We start from the raw sequence: 13,636 nt of genomic DNA, 5'->3' as shown, positions 1-13,636 counted from the left end.
AAAGACAAACCACTCCCCTTTCACTCCCCCCCCCCCACTAAGTACCATTCCTTAGAACATCCTGGACCATCCCATTCTCTACTATATATATACTATATATATATACATCTACTATATATCCCATTCTCTACTTTCCCCAGTTACCTCTATCTAAACCTTGTTGATTTCTCCATTCCATTCATTCACAGATCTTTTTCTTCTAAATTCCTCTATCATTTTGCTTTTTTTATTTGATACATTGGACATGTTACATTTTTTAAATTTAAGGTGTACAGTGTTACTTTGAAGCATTTATGTATTATGATTGCCATTGAAGTGCTATTTATCACATTATATCATTATATTACAGTGCTGTTGTGTATATTACAATACTGTACATTCGATGTCTATGGTTTATTTACTACTTTTCATTACAATTTTGTACCTTTGCACACCATAAATCTCCACCCACCCACCCTCCATCATACTATCTTCTGGTCACTCTTACGCTTCTACAACTTGTTTTATTTCTTCAATAGTGTTTTAGTTGGCTCCTAACTGTTCTTTACCTCCAGTCTTTTACCCTAATAATCCATTTCTCATTGTCAAGCAGTGTTGTCTTTTTGAGATAAATGTAGATCCTGACACTATTGCTTAAAGATTTTAAGTCCAGAAGAGTAAAAATAGCCTTTGTCTGTTTCCCTGTTTAAGAACAATGCTAAACACTTTCTCTCAACCTTTAAGGTCTTAGCATTTATCCACTCATTAATTACTCAACAAAAATGTAGTGGTTACAGTGCTTAGGATGCAAAACATGTTTGCATACAGAAGACACAACAGTTAACAAAGTTGATGCATTTTTAATCCTCAAAGAAGTAAATCTAGTGGAAGATATTTTTCTGTATGGGATCATGCCAATTTCTCACCCCATCTTCAGCTTCTAGTATGCTGATTACCTTTTAAAACATTCCCCTCTCAAACCATAAGTATCTCTCCAAAATAGTTATATTCAACTTGAATGTCCACAGAGCTCTTATAGTTTCTGAAAGCTTCATACTTCTGTGTTTTTCCTTTTCCCTATGCCTAAGACACCCTTCCTCCATCTGTTCTGTACCAGGCATAGTCCAATCCTTTCAAATCCCTGCTATATTTCTATAGCTGATTTAGAGTTAGATCTCAATGTGTTCTTCTGTTTGGCACAATAAAAACTTCTTGAAGGCAAACATTTCAAAGATAATTGATTATTGACTAATGTTTCTTACAATGAATTTCATCTGTGGAACTGTCAGGCCTGTACCTGAGGCAGCTTTCAAAACATGACTTCATTTTATGACCTTATTTTACTGAGAGAGTTTTTCCTACCAGGAGATACTGGCTAAGAATCTCTGAAAATAAAAACATGGGTTGATATATGCTTTATGCTTCTGGTTTGAAAAGATGAAAGAGATTAATTAAATATATGTGGAAAGCAATGCTACACATGGTAAAAGATAATATAGGTTATCCTTTACATAAAGAGTCCCCAACCTCTGGAATTTAATGCCTGATTATCTGAGATGGAGCTGATGTAATAATAATGCAATAAAGTGCACAATAAATGTAATGTGTTTGAATCACCGCAAAAGCATCCCTACCCCCATTTCAGAGAAAAAAGTTGTCTTCCACAAAACCAGTCCCTGGTGCCAAAAAGGTTAGAGACCTTTGCTTTACATGGTACCTGTAGCAGCATGGCATTTCACATCATAAAGATATAGTAAAAATAATATAATGAATATATAATTGTGGTTTAGTTGCTAAGTTTTGTCCAACTCTTTTGAGACCCTACACACTGTAAAGCAAGGCAAGGGGGAAAAGAAAGATGGACACATCTTAAGATGGTATCGAGTGATAGCTTCAGTGGCATCTGGTGTTGACTGCCTTTGGCAAATTCTACTTGGGCATTTCACATTAGGGATGTCTGCCAATAAGTAAAGAGATTAAAGTCCATGATAAGATCAATGTAGTCCCCTAAGCTGGGTAGTTTAAATTTCCTTAAGGTAGAATTTTATTATTAACTGGAGTCCTTGGTGAGATTTAGAATGATGTGAACTCTTCCAAACTTCTTAACCAAATAATTGGTCTTGTTCAGGTGAGAAAACTTATAATGATATGGTTTCATATAGTTTACTAGAGAGAGAAGGCAAAGGAGATAATTTCAAATTCACCATTTTGTCTATAGAATTCTGAGGAGTCATCACCTTTTCAAATGAATGAACAGATTTGGTTAAAAATTGTCATCATGCAAAGGTAAACTGGAAAGTTTTTTATTTGCTGAAACATATACTAGTAAATTCACTTGCTGACACCTGCAGATACAATGGTTAAGTTTATGTGTCAACTGGGCTAGGCTATAGTTGTTAGGTCAAATATTATCTTAGATGGCATTGTGAATGCATTCTGTAGAAGTAATTAACATCTAAAATCGATTGACTATAATTCAAGGAGATGGCAATTGATGATGCTGGTGGACATTATCCAATCAGTTGAAGGCCTTAAGTGTAAACAATGAAGATTCTCTTGAGGAAGAATTCCTTTTTAAGACTGTAACTTATAAATCCTGCCTGAATTTCCAGGCTACTTGCCTGATCTGTAGACTTTCCAGTCCCCACAATCAATCATATGAACCAATTCATTTAAAAATTTCTCTTTGTATTTAGCATATTTAACACAAATACAACACATATGCATATGTGTACACACATATATTAATACATATATTATCTACATGTCTATATGTAGATAGATAAATAATATCCTTTGTGTTTGTGTATTGGTCGCTCAGTCATGCCTGACTCTGCAATCTCATGAACTGTAGCCCTCCAGGCTCCCCTGGCCATGGAATTCTCCAGGCAAGAATACTGGAGTGGAAAGCCATTCCCTTCTTCAAGGGATATTCCTAACCTGGGAACCAAACACAGATCTGCATTGCAGGCAGATTCTTTACTGTCTAAGCTCCCAGGAAAGCCCAGAATCCTACAGATATCTCTTATTTCCTTGTGGTTCTGTTTTTCTGTGTACCCTTGATGGACAAAGTAGTGTAAAAATTACATTATTTCTAACTAGTTTTTGAGATAGATATAGACTTCTATTTTATCAAAAGGAGAATTGTACCCTTTTAGAAATACAGTTAGTGAATGGCTTTGACATACAGAACACTCATCTTCCAGCTGTGGTCTAGTGAATTATCTTTCTGTTCATCCCCTGATAATGCTGCCTTCATTCTTTGTTGATAAAAAGATGGGAGTTTGGCATTCTTCCACAATGTCTTCTCAGCAGAACATTTGAAGACATTCAGGGGATTTTTGTAAGCTCCATATGTGAAAATTTAAGAGAAACTCATTGGACTGTTTGTTTTTACCACTTAGCCTTGAGAATTCATTTTCTGCTTTTCAGCAGCAGCAGAAGAGATAAAACTACTCTCATAAAACTTATAGTCTCTTTCTAGCACTTACTAAAGGCAACTCTTTGGCTTGATTAGGAGAAAGGATGTGGTTCCTTTCTTTGATGATGCCCTTAAGTATGACCAGTTAAGAGGATGAGATCATGTCAGAATATCACAGATTCTTCAATGTTTCTCAGCATATCACATGGCTGAGCATAGTCAGATTTCCTGCAATGAAGTAAGATTAGCTCAAAGAGACTCTAGGATTCAGAGTAACCCAGAGAGACAAAGGTGTTGGTGCACACACAAAGCCAAACCTGGTGGACATACCGTGTCTCGATACAAAGTGAGAGTGCAAAGAAGCACTTCCTCCTAGTATACAGTGTGCTAGAAGGGTAGAAAGCAGCAAAGACAGAGGGATCAAACATTTCTCCTTGCATAACTAAGAGTCTTCCAAGATCAAGAACTGGTTTTATTCACCTGTGTACTCTCAGCAGCCAGCACAGTGACTGGTAGCTTTTCTAAGAAGAGACTTAGAAAAAATATTTGGGATGGGGTAATTACTGCATGACTACACAAATTTATGTGTAGATGAATCAATGCATGAATGAATTAATAAATGAAATAGTAAAAGTTCAGACCAAAAGGCTGTCAGCATAATCCATTTTGATCAATATCCCTAAGGGAGTCAGATAAGAATAAGTCAAAGATTTTCCACACCTGAAGAGGAATGGAAAATTCTAAAACTTACTAATATGAGGTTTTGAGCAAAGGAAAATGGAAAAATCAAAGTGATAAAATCAGTAGTAATGACTCAATAACCAATATTAGAATGTTTGATTGGAGCCTAATAAGTCTTACATCCAAGGTAGAAACAGATGCTAGGCACTGGGGAAAATATTTAGCTTATGAATAAGGGTTAAATTATTTCAAAAGTCAGAATTCAATTTCTGACAGCTCTTGCTTTTCCTTTTCAATATCTGTAAACCATATAATCAATAGCTAAGTTCCTGGTATGAGATATTAATTTTAAGTGGCTTTTCAAGTATTGGAATGAAAGTAAAGAAAAAAATATAGTTGAGTAGAAGCCAGATTTTGTTAAATGTATAACTAAATAAGTAGCAGAACATTCAGATAATGGAATACTATTTTTCAATGCATATAAAGAGTTTATACTAAAGGTTTATAAAATTGTATATGCACTATAAACTGAACAATCCCTCAAAAATATCACATGTCAAAAGTTAATAAATATTAAGAGTGATTGCTTCCTGGTAGTGAATCCATGGATGAATTATTTTTCTCCTTCTAGTTTTCTAGTATTATCTAAATGGCCTATAATAAATATTTGTGAATATTATAATAAATCTATATTTATTTCCATTTTCAAAACATTGTGATTATGTGGTTATCTTCAGTTATTGGTAATTATTGTTAATCCTGCAAGCCCAAGATTTTGCTTCCAAACTTACATAAAGTTCTTCATATTTTTTTAAATAAAGTGTACATGTGACTTGTGTGTCTCTGCTCAGTTAGTTTATAAAGGAACTGATTGCACTATTGTGGTGCAGTGGTATAGGCATTGATCTTATTAAACTTGCTGTGTTCAATATAGAAAGTAGGACCTTGGGAAAAGGAATCATAAGGAAGTGCTTGGCAGATAGATGTTAAGTGAAGAAAGGAAAGAAGAAAGTAAGGATGGGGAAAAGATGAAGGTAATGAAGACGAAAGGTTGAGATAAATTCATTCTATTTAACAAAAGACTTTGACAGGCAATTCCCAAATTCTTTATCATGCTATTAATTGGGTACAAATATGTATTTACTAAGTAATAGATGTGTTTTATCAGAATTTTAGGGCTACAGCAAGGAGTTCCAGGTATTAAAAGCAAGATGAAGTATCTGGACTAATCAATAAATCACTGTATGATCTTTGGCAATTCATTTCCACTCTCTTTACTTCAAAGTTCTTGTTAAGTATAATGTTGGCAAATGACCAGAGAACCTCTAAATTGTCTCCTTCACTTTGCTTGTGTTCCATGAATCTATTCTACTAGGTGGCACATTTATGGCTGGCAGATTTTTCAAATATGAATATGGAGAGCCTAAAAAGTAAAGTTCCCCTAATTTATTTAATTTGGTAAAAAGCCTGAATGGAATAAAATTATATTAACAAATTCAATTCAGTTCATTCACTCAGTTGTGTCCAACTCTGTTACTCCATGGACTGCAGCACCCCAGGCCTCCCTGTCCATCACCAACTCCTGGAGTTTATTCAAACACATGTCCATTGAGTCCATGATGCCATCCAACCATTTCATCCTCTGTCATCCTCTTCTCTTCCCACCTTCAATCTTTCCCAGCATCAGGGTCTTTTCAAATGAGTCAGTTCTTCCCATAGGTGGCCAAAGTATTGGAGTTTCAGCTTCAGCATCAGTCCTTCCAATGACTATTCAGGACTGATTTCCTTTAGGGTAGACTGGTTGGATCTCCTTCCAGTCCAAGAGACTCTCAAGAGTCTTCTCCCACACCACAGTTCAAATGCAGCAATTCTTTGGCCCTCAGCTTTCTTTATAGTCCAACTTTCACATCCATACATGACTCCAGGAAAAACCATAGCTTTGACTAGACAGACCTTTTTGGCAAAGTAATGCCTGTGCTTTTTAATAAGCTGTCAAGGTTCATCATAACTTTTCTTCCAAAGAGCAAGGATCTTTTGATTTCATGGCTGCAGTCATCATCTCCAGTGACTTTGGAGCCCCCAAAAATAGAGTCTGTCACTGGAAGCAACCTAGATGTCCATTAGCAGATGAATGGATAAGAAAGCTGTGGTACATATACACAATGGAGTATTACTCAGCCATTAAAATAATACATTTGAATCAGTTCTAATGAGGTGGATGAAACTGGAGCCGGTTATAGAGTGAAGTAAGCCAGAAAGAAAAACACCAATACAGTATACTAACATATATATATGGAATTTAGAAAGATGGTAACTATAATCCATTGTTGATTTCTAATTAACAAATTAGCCTTCCAGAAAAGAAAAACTGAATTTTTGACCTAAATTTAGGAAATTATTATCACCATATATTATGATGTATTATTTGCTGTACTAGAGGTTTTGGAAGAGGGAGGGAATTAAAATTTTATGTTCCAATGACTATGGTAATTTCTTTTTATATGCATTTTGTTGTTGTTGTTTAGCTGCTAAATCATGTCCAACTTTTCTGCGATGCCATGGATTATAGCCCAGGGCTTCTCTGGTGGCTCTGTGGTACAGAAACGACCTGCCGATGCAGGAGACACAGGTTTGATCACTGGGTTGGGAAAACCCCTTGAGAAGGAAATGGCAACCTGCTCCATTATTCTTGCTTGGGAAATCCCATGGAGAGAGGAACCTGGCAGGTTACTGTCCATGAGGTCACAAAGAGTCAGACACAACTTAAAATAGAGCACAAACATATGTACACATATACATATATAAATTTTACTGTCTTAAAGGAATAAATTAAGGCTCCAGAAGAGTGACTATCTGAGAGAACTAAGTTCGAAATGCAGAAGTTTTTAGTTCATAGACATAAATCGTTCCGTAGACTGAGGTCAGACAATACATTTTACTTCTAAATCCTTATCTTTTCCTTTATTCTCAATATCAAATTAAAAGTGTTATACTTCAAAAGTATCCAATAATGTCTGAATAAACAAAACTAAATAGAATGGGATGAAATAAGGTAGGATAGGGCAAAAATAAATAAAGAAGTTATGACCAACCTAGACAGCTTATTAAAAAGCAGAGGCATTACTTTGCCAACAAAAGTCCATCTAGTCAAAAATAAGATTTTTCCAGTAGTCATGTATGGATGTGGTATTGGAGAAGACTCTTGAGACTCCTTTGGATTGCAAGGAGATTCTAAAGGAAATCAGTCCTGAATATTCAGCTGAAGTTGAAACCCTAATACTTTGGCCACCTGATTTGAAGAACTGACTCATTGGAAAAGACCCTATTTCTGGGAAGGATTGAAGGCAGGAGAGAAGGGGACGACAGAGGATGAGATGGTTGGGTGGAATCACCTACTCGGGAACCCTGGTGTGCTGTAGTCCATGGGCATGTCTGACAAAGAGTCAGGGCACTACTTAGCAACTGAACTGAGGGTAAAAATGGGTCGAGCTTAGGAGAAGTGTAATGAAATTGGTAGAAGTAGGGGTTCTCTGGTGACTCAGATGGTAAAGAATTCACCTGCAATGTGGGAGAAAAGTGAAGTCGCTCAGTCGTGTCCGACTCTTTGTGACCCCATGGACAGTAGCCTGAACCAGGCTCCTCCGTCCATGGGATTTTCTAGGCAAGAGTACTGGAGTGGGTTGCCTGGATTCAGTCCCTGGGTTGGGGAGATCCCCTGGATGAAGCCATGGCAACCCACTCCAGTATCCTTGCCCTGGAGTATCCCCATGGACAGAGAATCCTGGAGAAGTGTAATGAATTAAAATGAAGTGGAATGAAATTGATAGCACTAAGTATGAGGAAATCTCTCATTCCTTCCTTCTCCTCTGCATCTAAAATAGATCTCTGCTGAAGTAAATGCTAAAGTATACAGTGACATTTACACTCTCTCCTCTGACCCACTGCAGCAGCCTGAGTGGACAACATGAAAACAGGTCAAAATTAACTATTATTTTTACTATTGATAATTTCTGCATATGTTAGCTTTAGATATTATATATTGTTGCTTCCTCACAGGACAGTAGATCCTGACCTATAAATTCCAGTGATGCTCCACGTTGTACCCTGTAAGTGAGGTTCAAAGTCCCCAAATTCCACATCAGAAGTCATTACACCTTCTTGAGTCAATCACTCTGGAGACCCAAAAAGGAAACATTGGAATGTAAATGAAGATTCAGACAATAGACAATGATTTCCTGGACTTGAATTTCAACCACATACTTTATTAATTCCCATGTGGCTTCCTTTGTGGCTCAGCTGGAAAATAATCTACCTGCAATGCAGGAGACCTGGGTTCGATCCCTGGGTTGGAAAGATCCCCTGGAGAAGGGAAAGGCTACTCACTCCAGTATTCTGGCCGAGAGAATTCCATGGACAATATAGTCCATGGGGTCACAAAGAGTCAAACACGACTGAGCAACTTTCACTTTCACTTTATCAATTCTGCATCCTTTGGCATTTGCTGATTCTATTTTGTCCTTGTTTACCTTTTTCAAAATCCATATGATGTTATAACTACCATGAAAAACAGTATGGAGGTTCCTCAAAAAACTAAAAATAGAAATATGCATATGTCAGTTGCTCAGTTGTGTCCAACTCTCTGGGAACCCAATCTCCATGGGATTTCTCAAGAAAGAGTACTGGAGTGGGTTGCCATTTCCTCCTCAGGATATCTTTGTGACCCAGGGATCAAACCTGAATCTCCTGTGTCTCCTTCATGGCAGATGAATTCTTTGCCTGATGAGCCACACAGAAAGCAGAAATACCATGTAACCCAGAAATTTCATTGTTGAAGTATTTAGAAAATAAAAATAAAAAACACTAAATCAGAAGGATATAGGCACCGCAAAGTTTATTCCAGCCTTATATAACAGTCAGTTACGGTCACAACCTAAACGTCTATGGATAAATGAATGAATAAAGAAAATGTGATATAAATGTATGTAATGGAGTATTACTGAGTCATCAGTTCAGTTCATTTCAGTCGATCAGTCGTGTCCAACTCTTTACACCCCATGAATCGCAGCACGCCAGGCCTCCCTGTCCATCACCAACTCCCAGAATTCACTCAGATTCACCTTCATCGAGTCAGTGATGCCATCCAGCCATCTCATACTCTGTCGTCCCCTTCTCCACCTGCCCCCATCACTCCCAGCATCAGTCTTTTCCAATGAGTCAACTTTTCACATGAGGTGGTCAAAGTACAGGAGTTTCAGCTTTAGCATCATTCCTTCCAAAGAAATCCCAGGGCTGATCTCCTTCAGAATGGACTGGTTGGATCTCCTTACAGTCCAAGGGACTCTCAAGAGTCTTCTCCAACACCACAGTTCAAAAGCATCAATTCTTCAGCGCTCAACTTTCTTCACAGTCCAACTCTCACATCCATACATGACTACTGGAAAAACCATAGCCTTGACTAGATGGACCTTAGTCGGCAAAGTAATGTCTCTGCTTTTTAATATGCTATCTAGGTTGGTCATAACTTTTCTTCCAAGGAGTAAACGTCTTTTAATTTCATGGCTGCAGTCACCATCGGCAGTGATTTTGGAGCCCAAAAAAAATAAAGTCTGACACAGTTTCCACTGCTCCCCCATCTATTTCCCATGAAGTGATGGGACCAGATGCCATGATCTTCATTTTCTGAATATTGAGCTTTAAGCCAACTTTTTCACTCTCCTTTCAATTTCATCAAGAGGCTTTTTAGCTCCTCTTCACTTTCTGCCATAAGGGTGGTGTCATCTGCATGTCTGAGGTGACTGATATTTCTCCCGGCAATCTTGATTCCAGCTTGTGTTTCTTCCAGTCCAGCATTTCTCATGATGTACACTGCATATAAGTTAAATAAGCAGGGTGACAATATACAGCCTTGACACACTCCTTTTCCTATTTGGAACCAGTCTGTTTTTCCATGTCCAGTTCTAACTGTTGCTTTCTGAGCTGCATACAGATTTCTCAAGAGGCAGGTCAGGAGATCTGGTATTCCCATCTCAGAATTTTCCACAGTTTATTGTGATCCATACAGTCTAAGACTTTGGCATAGTCAATAAAGCAGAAATGGATGTTTTTCTGGAATTCTCTTGCTTTTTCCAGGATCCAGCAGATGTTGGTAATTTGATCTCTGGGTCCTCTGCCTTTTCTAAAACCAGCTTGAACATCAGGAAGTTCATGGTTCACGTATTGCTGAAGCCTTACTTGGAGAATTTTGAGCATTACTTTACTAGCGTGTGAGACAAGTGCAATTGTGTGGTAGTTTGAGCATTCTTTGGCATTGCCTTTCTTTGGGATTGGAATGAAAACTGAACTTTTCCAGTCCTGTGGCCACTGCTGAGTTTTCCAAATTTGCTGGCATATTGAGTGCAGCACTTTCACAGCATCATCTTTCAGGATTTGAAATAGCTCAACTGGAATTCCATCACCTCCACTAGCTTTGTTCATAGTGATGTTTTCTAAGGCCCACTTGACTTCACATTCTAGGATATCTGGCTCTAGATGCATGACCACACCATCGTGATTTTCCGGGTCATGAGGATCTCTTTTGTACAGTTGTTCTGTGTATTCTTGCCACCTCTTCTTAATATCTTCTGCTTCTGTTAGGTCCATACCATTTCTGTCCTTTATTGAGCCCATCTTTGCATGAAATGTTCCCTTGGTATTTCTAATTTTCTTGAAGAGATCTCTAGTCTTTCCCATTCTGTTGTTTTCCTCTATTTCTTTGCATTGATCGCTGAAGAAGGCTTTCTTATCTCTCCTTGCTATTCTTTGGAACTCTGCATTCAAATGGATAAATCTTTCCTTTTCCCCTTTGCTTTCACTTCCCGTATTTTCACAGCTTTTTGTAAGGCCTCCTCAGACAGCCATTTTGCCTTTTTTGTATTTCTTTTTCTTAGGGATGGTCTTGATCCCTGCCTCCTGTACAATGTCATGAACCTCCATCCATAGTTTATCAGACACTCTGTCTATCAGATCGAATCCCTTGAATCTATTTCTCACTTCCACTGTATAGTCATAAGAGATTTGATTTAGGTCATACCTGAATAATTTAGTGGTTTTCTCCAGTTTCTTCAACTTCAGTCTGAATTTGGCAATATCCAGTTCACGATCTGAGCCACAGTCAGCTCCCAGTCTTGTTTTTGCTGACTGTTTGGAGCTTCTCCATCTTTGGCTGCAAAGAATGTAATCAATCTGATTTCGCTGTCGACCATCTGGTGCTGTCCACCTATAGAGTCTTCGCTTGTGTTGTTGGCAGAGGGTGTTTGCTATGACCAGTGCATTCTCTTGGCAGAACTCTATTAGCCTTTGCCCTGCTTCATTCTGTACTCCAAGGCCTAATTTGCCTGTTACTCCAGGTGTTCTTGACTTCTTACTTTTGCTTTCCAGTCCCCTATAGTGAAAGGACATCTTTTTTGGGGTGTTAGTTCTAGAAGGCCTTGTAGGTCTTCAGAGAACTATTCAACTTCAGTTTCTTTGGTATTACTGGTCGGGTCATAGACTTGAATTACTGTGATATTGAATGGTTTGCCTTGGAAACGAACAGAGATCATTCTGTCGTTTTTGCGATTGCATCCAAGTACTGCTTGACTGGAAGAAACACAAGCTGGAATCAAGATTGCTTGGAGAAATATCAATAACCTCAGATATGCAGATGACACCACCCTTATGGCAGAAAGAAGAGGAGCTAAAAAGCCTTTTGATGAAAGTGAAAGAGGAGAGTGAAAAATTTGGCTTAAAGCTCAACATTCAGAAAACGAAGATCATGGCATCTGGTCCCATCACTTCATGGGAAATAGACGGGGAAACAGTGGAAACAGTGTCAGACTTTATTTTTGGGGGCTCCAAAATCACTGCCGATGGTGACTGCAGCCATGAAATTAAAAGACACTTACTCCTTGGAAGGAAAGTTATGACCAACCGAGATAGCATATTCAAAAGCAGAGACATTACTTTGCCAACAAAGGTCCATCTAGTCAAAGCTATGGTTTTTCCTGTGGTCACATATGGATGTGAGAGTTGGACTGTGAAGAAGGCTGAGTGCTGAAGAATTGATGCTTTTGAACTGTGGTGTTGGAGAAGACTCTTGAGAGTCCCTTGGACTGCAAGGAGATCCAACCAGTCCATTCTGAAGGAGATCAACCCTGGGATTTCTTTGAAAGGAATGATCCTGAAGCTGAAACTCCAGTACTTTGGCCACCTCATGCAAAGAATTGACTCATTGGAAAAGACTCTGATGCTGGGAGAGATTGGGGGCAGGAGGAGAAGGGAACGACAGAGTATGAGATGGCTGGATGGCATCACGGACTCGATGGACATGAGTCTGAGTGAACTCCAGGAGATGGTGATGAACAGGGAGGCCTGGCGTGCTGCGATTCATGGGGTCGAAAGAGTCAGACACGACTGAGTGACTGAACTGAACTGAACTGCATTTTGGACCTTTCTGTTGACTATGATGGCTACTCCATTTCTTCTAAGGGATTCCTGCCCCCAGTAGTAGATATAATGGTCATCTGAGTTAAATTAACCCATTCCAGTCCATCTAAGTTCACTGATTCCTAGAATGTCGATATTCACTCTTGTCGTCTCCTGTTTGACCACTTCTAATTTGCCTTGATTCATGGACCTAACATTCCAGGTTCCTATGCAATATTGCTCTTTACAGCATTAAACCTTGCTTCCATCACCAGTCCCATTCACAACCGGGTGTTGTTTTTGCTTTGGTCCATCCTTTCATTCTTTCTGGAGTTATTTCTCCACTGATCTCCAGTAGCATATTGATCACCTACTGACCTGGGGAGTTCATCTTTCAGTGTCATATCTTTTTGTCTTTTCATACTGTTCATGGCATTCTCAAGACAAGAATGCTGAAATGGTTTGCCATTCCCTTCTCCAGTGGACCACATTCTGTCAGACTTTTCCACCACAACCCAACTGTCTTGGGTGGCCCCATATGGCATGGCTTAGTTTCATTGAGTTAGACAAGTCTGTGTTCCATGTGATCAGATAGGCTAGTTGTCCATGACTGTAGTTTCAGTCTGTCTGCCCCCTGAGCCCCTCTCTCAGTGCCTACCATCATACCTGAGTTTCTCTTACCTTGGATGCGGGGTCTCTCTTCACGGCTGCTCCAGCAAAGCTCAGCTGCTGCTCCATACTTCAGATGCGGGGAAGTAACTATATATCATATAGTATATAATTATAAAATATATATTATATATAAGAATTATATATATTATTGTTTATTATTAATCTGAGGGCTCTCTGACATTATCATTCTTCCTTTTATTCTGTTATACATTTTAAAGAAGATTCTTTCAAAAAGTTTTTTTTAATTAAAATTTATTTAATTGGAGGCTAATTAATTTACAATATTGTATTGGTTTTGCCATACATCAACATGAATCCACCATGGGTGTACATGTGTTCCCCATCCTGAACCCCCCTCCCAACAAGCATTTATTATGTAATTCATGTGTGCCAGACTTTTGTTGTTATTTTGAGGGGTGCAGACTAAATAAACAGACCTGC

This window comes from Oryx dammah, unplaced genomic scaffold (genome assembly GCF_014754425.2).
Source record: "Oryx dammah isolate SB20612 unplaced genomic scaffold, SCBI_Odam_1.1 HiC_scaffold_25, whole genome shotgun sequence".
In the NCBI taxonomy this organism is placed as follows: domain Eukaryota; kingdom Metazoa; phylum Chordata; class Mammalia; order Artiodactyla; family Bovidae; genus Oryx; species Oryx dammah.
This window is presented reverse-complemented; position numbering follows the sequence as displayed.